Here is a 6,000-nt window from a genome sequence, read left to right as displayed (position 1 = left end):
ATTGCACTTTTAATTATCGTACTTTTTAATTATCGCAAGTTTATTTTATCGCACTTTTATTATTCGCAATTTCATTATCGTTATTTACTTTATGCTTTAATTTAAGTCTTGTATTCATTTTTAATATTTTACATTTGGTTTTAACTGCGACTAAAGTTTTAAAATCGACAAACCGGTCATTAAACGGTAAAAACCCCCCTTTATAATAATATTACTTATATATATGTATTTGTATTTTTATAAAAGTAAACTAATATAGCGTTAAGCTTTGTTTAAAGATTTCCCTGTGGAACGAACCGGACTTACTAAAAACTACACTACTGTACGATTAGGTACACTGCCTATAAGTGTTGTAGCAAGGTTTAAGTATATCCATTCTATAAATAAATAAATATCTTGTGTAAAATTGTATCGTATTTAATAGTATTTTCTGCTAAAATTAATAACTATTTTATATACACCCCGCTGCACATCAAGTATTTTTGGCGCCGCTGCCGGGGAGATCTTCTTAAAAGCCGGAAGCGCAACGCTATATAAAAAAAAAAGATTTTTAGTTAACTTTTATTAAAATTCGTTTTTGTAAAAATACGTTTTAATTATTCGAAAATATAAAAAGAAAAACAAAAATTTATGTATTTTTAGGAGTTTGATAAATATAAGTTTTATTTTGTAAAAATATGAGTTTTATTTAATTTATTTTATAAATATATTTTATAAATACAAAAAACCGAAAAAAAAGAAAAAAAAATATATATATATAAATCTATTTTTTTTTATTGTTATAAAGTATTTTATTTTTATCTTAGTTATTAAAGATAAGTTTTATTTAGATTACATAAATATTTTAATAAGATAATATAAACAGAAAATATAAAAACAGAAAAAAAAAAAAACGTCGAGTTTTAAACTGTTCCAGGGTTGAATTTTGAAACCCCGCGACTCGCGGGGTTTGATGCATTAAATACCGCAATTCGCGGAGGTATTCTGACACGCGACAGAAGCCCTAATCAGGCATTAATTACGGAGTTATTATTATTATTATTTATTAATTAAAACCCTAATTATGTTTTTAGTTTTTAATTAGTTTTTAGTTTTTATTATTATTTTGTATATTTTGTTTAAATTAGTTTAATTAATTTGTAAAATTAGTAGTTTTATTAAATAAATAATATAAAAATAATATTTTTATAAAAATTGTAATTTTTACAACTTTTTGTATATTTTTATATTTTGTCCCTTTTTAATCGTTGTAGCATAATATTTGTATTTTTAGCTCATATTTAGTTTTAAACTTAGTTTTTGCTATAGTTATTTTTACTCCTAGATTTTTAGGCTTTGCCGTAGAATTCCTTAAGTGCTTTTTCTTAAGATTTAGGTACTTTAGAATTTTGCGACGCTTTATTAAGTTTTAGTTTCTTTTTAAGTTATTTCCATTTGGGATATAGTTTTTCCTGTAAGCTTTAATATTTTTAGACGACTTTTACCTATGTATCAATTATCATTCCAATTAGTAATTTCAATTTGCGATTATAATTTTAAGTTAGTTGTAGTAATAAGGTTAGGTTAGTCAAGTATTTTTAAGTTTTATAAGTTTCTTTTATTTTTTCGTCACCTTTTATTTTTCAACCATTTTTCTTTTTCAACCTTTTTCCGACGAACTCTTTTTCTTTCTTATTTCTCGCTATTCTAGTTTTTAGGACATAGATTTTTATTCTACTTCTTATCTAAATTTCTTAAAATTACGAAAATTTATTTTAAGTAGTTAAATTAATAGACATCAAAATTTTCTGGTTCGTAGTAATAGTTGGATTTGTACGTGGACCGGGTTATTGGAGCCAAACAGTCCTCAATTATATTGAGACCAAACGAATCCTGCCCCTCTGCTGCATCTTTTGGCTATTCGAAACGTGGGCAAAATTAGAAAAGTCTATTAATTGGATAACTTATTATAATTTTTCTTTCCTTTTTAAAACTAATAGGATATTCAGTGAATGCACCGAGCAAGACGTTCACCACCTTTTGTACGTTCACCACCTGTAACTAGATCAAGACATTTAGCAAATATAACCGCCGTTGATTTTTCTTTAGAATCGTCATCCAGTCGACCAAGTACTCCAATTCAAATTTCCGATAATCCATTTTTTGAACCCAACCTCACAATTGAGAATCCAAAGAATATTCAGGAACGGTTCGTAGATCCTGAACCATTAAACTTTCCTCCGGAGCCACCAATCATTCAAACAGAGATTGTTGAGGAACGAACCATTAAATCAGAATCATCTAGTGATACCGATTCAATAAATTCAATTATGGAGAATCTGGAACCTTTAAGTATGGAAGACCGAATGAGAGCTAAACGCACTGGCCAAGGTCACGCAATTACTCATCCAGACATTAATGCGCCAGATTATGAAATCAAAGGACAAATTCTACACATGGTGACTAATCAATGCCAATTTAGTGGTGCGCCGAAGGAAGATCCAAATGAACATCTACGTACCTTTAATAGGATCTGCACACTATTTAAAATCCGAGAAGTGGAGGATGAACAGATATATCTCATGTTATTTCCCTGGACTTTAAAGGGAGAAGCCAAAGATTGGTTGGAATCGTTACCTGAAGGGGCGATCGATACATGGGACGTTTTAATTGACAAATTTCTTAAACAATTCTTTCCTGCATCTAAAGCCGTAAGACTTCAAGCAGAAATTGTTACGTTCACACAGAAACCAAATGAAACTCTATATGAGGCGTGGACTAGATATGGAAAGTTGTTAAGAGGATGTCCGCAACATGGTTTAGACACCTGTCAAATAGTACAAATATTCTACCAAGGATGCGACATCACTACAAGAAAAGACATAGATATAGCAGATGGTGGTTCTATTATGAAGAAAACCGAAACTGATGCTTACAAAATTATTGATAACACTGCTTCCCACTCACATGAGTGGCACCAAGAAAAAGACATCGTTAGATCATCTAAAGCAGCTAGAGCCGATTCTAGCCATGACTTAGATTCCATTTCCGCAAAGATAGATGCTGTCGAGAGACGAATGGAAAAGATGACTAAAGATATTCACTCAATACGAATTAGTTGTGAACAGTGTGGAGGACCACATTTGACAAAAGATTGTCTCAGTATTGAATTAACAATGGAACAAAGAGAGAATATTTCATACATAAACCAAAGGCCTGGAAATAATTATCAGAATAATTATCAACCGCCAAGACCGATTTACAATCAAAACCAGAATTATAACAGAAATATTCCATACAACAACCAACAAGGTCCTAGCAATCAACAAGTATCCAATAATACTTATAATCAGCAAAGACCTAATTTTCAAAACAAACCACCACAACAAACCGATGATAAAAAGCCGAATTTAGAAGATATGATGACGAAGCTAGTTGAAACTCAAACGCAGTTTTTCACATCTCAAAAACAAACCAATGAACAAAATGCTCAAGCATTTAGAAATCAACAAGCTTCTATTCAAAATCTGGAACAAGAAGTAAGTAACCTAGCAAGGTTAATAGGTGAAAGAAAACCGGGAAGTCTACCTAGTGATACAAATGCTAACCCCCGGAATGAAACAGCTAAAGCCATTACCACAAGAAGTGGTACAACACTTAAACCACCGGAAATACCTGTAACTTCTGATGAAACTATTCCTACTCCACAAGAACCACAACCTGATCAAGATAAGGAAAAAGAACAGGTAGTTGAAAAAGTTAATGAAGATAACACAGTTAAGGATAAACCTTATGTTAAACCATATCAACCACCACTTCCTTATCCGAGTAAAATGAAGAAAGAGAAACTTGAAGCCGAGCAATCCAAATTCTTGGATATGTTTAAACAGATAAATGTAAATCTTCCTTTCATTGATGTGATTTCAGGAATGCCTAGATATGCTAAATTCTTGAAAGATCTAATCTCGAATAGGAAGAAAATGGAAGAACTCTCGGCTGTTACTATGAATGCTAATTGTTCAGCAGTACTGTTGAATAAGATACCAGAAAAATTATCTGATCCAGGAAGTTTCACAATTCCATGTTTTCTGGGTAGTCTTAGTTCAATAGAAGCATTGGCAGACTTAGGTGCTAGTATAAATCTAATGCCGTATTCACTATACACTAAACTAGACCTTGGAGAATTGAAACCAACCAGAATAAGCATACAACTAGCCGATAGATCAATAAAATATCCTAGAGGGATAATGGAGAACATGCTAGTTAAAGTTGGTACTTTAGTATTTCCAGTAGATTTTGTTGTTTTGGACATGGAAGAAGATTCTCAAGTTCCTCTCATATTAGGAAGACCATTCTTAAACACGGCTAAAGCAATGATAGACGTGTTCGGTAAGAAATTGACCCTAAGTATAGAGGATGAGAGTGTTACCTTTTCAGTTGATAGAGCAATGCAACAACCGCAATCTGCAGATGATACATGTTATTATATTCAAACTATAGATGCACATGCAGAATTATTAGAAGAATTTTCAGAATTACAAGGAACAGGAGAATGTTCTTTAGGAGAAGGTAATGAACCAATTGATGAAGCTGAAATGTTAGCTACACTTATAGCTAATGGATATGAACCAACAACAGAAGAAATTCAAATGCTAAAAGAAGAAGACAGATATCGATACAAATCATCGATAGAAGAACCTTCGAAATTAGAGTTAAAGCCACTTCCAAACCATTTGGAATACGCTTATTTACATGGTGAATCTGAATTACCTGTAATAATATCGTCTTCTCTTACTGAAAATGAGAAATCACAACTCATTTCTGTGTTGAAAGCTCATAAACCAGCCATTGCATGGAAGATTCATGATATTAAAGGAATAAGTCCTTCGTATTGCACACATAAAATCTTTATGGAAGAAGGTCATAAAACGTATGTGCAACGCCAACGAAGACTAAATCCTAATATGCAAGATGTAGTTAAGAAAGAGATTATTAAACTGCTAGATGCAGGTTTGATATATCCAATTTCTGATAGTCCATGGGTAAGCCCAGTTCAATGCGTGCCGAAGAAGGGTGGCATGACTGTCATTACAAATGAGAAAAATGAACTTATTCCTACTAGGACTGTAACAGGATGGCGTGTGTGTATTGATTATAGAAAATTAAATGACGCCACCAGAAAAGATCACTTTCCCTTACCTTTCATAGATCAAATGTTGGAAAGATTAGCCGGAAATAGTTACTATTGTTTTCTAGATGGATTTTCCGGATATTTTCAAATTCCAATAGCACCCGAAGATCAAGAGAAAACCACATTCACGTGCCCTTATGGTACTTTTGCTTACAAACGCATGCCATTTGGACTTTGTAACGCCCCTGCAACCTTTCAAAGGTGTATGATGGCGATTTTTCACGACATGATAGAAGAATGCATGGAAGTATTCATGGATGACTTTTCAGTCTTCGGTGATACATTTAAATCATGTCTAGTTAATCTGGAACGAATGCTAATTAGATGCGAAAAATCAAATCTAGTACTTAATTGGGAGAAATGCCATTTCATGGTTAAAGAAGGCATCGTTCTTGGACATAAAATTTCAAAAGAAGGAATTGAAGTGGATAGAGCTAAAGTAGATGTAATTGCTAAACTTCCACATCCCACCAATGTTAGAGGAGTTAGGAGTTTTCTAGGGCATGCCGGTTTTTACCGACGTTTCATAAAAGATTTTTCTAAAATTGCCACTCCTATGAATAAACTCCTAGAAAAGGATGCGCCATTCATATTTTCAGATGAGTGTATCAAATCTTTTAATATTCTTAAAGAGAAACTCACTAATGCACCGATCATGATAACACCAAATTGGAATCTACCATTTGAACTAATGTGCGATGCAAGTGATTTTGCAATGGGAGCCGTTTTAGGACAAAGGATTGAAAAACGATTTCAACCTATATATTATGCTAGTAAGACGTTACAAGGAGCACAAACGAACTATACAACTACTGAAAAAGAACTCCTTG

This window comes from Rutidosis leptorrhynchoides, chromosome 1 (genome assembly GCF_046630445.1).
Source record: "Rutidosis leptorrhynchoides isolate AG116_Rl617_1_P2 chromosome 1, CSIRO_AGI_Rlap_v1, whole genome shotgun sequence".
Classification (NCBI taxonomy): domain Eukaryota; kingdom Viridiplantae; phylum Streptophyta; class Magnoliopsida; order Asterales; family Asteraceae; genus Rutidosis; species Rutidosis leptorrhynchoides.
Note: the sequence above shows the minus strand (reverse complement) of the source record.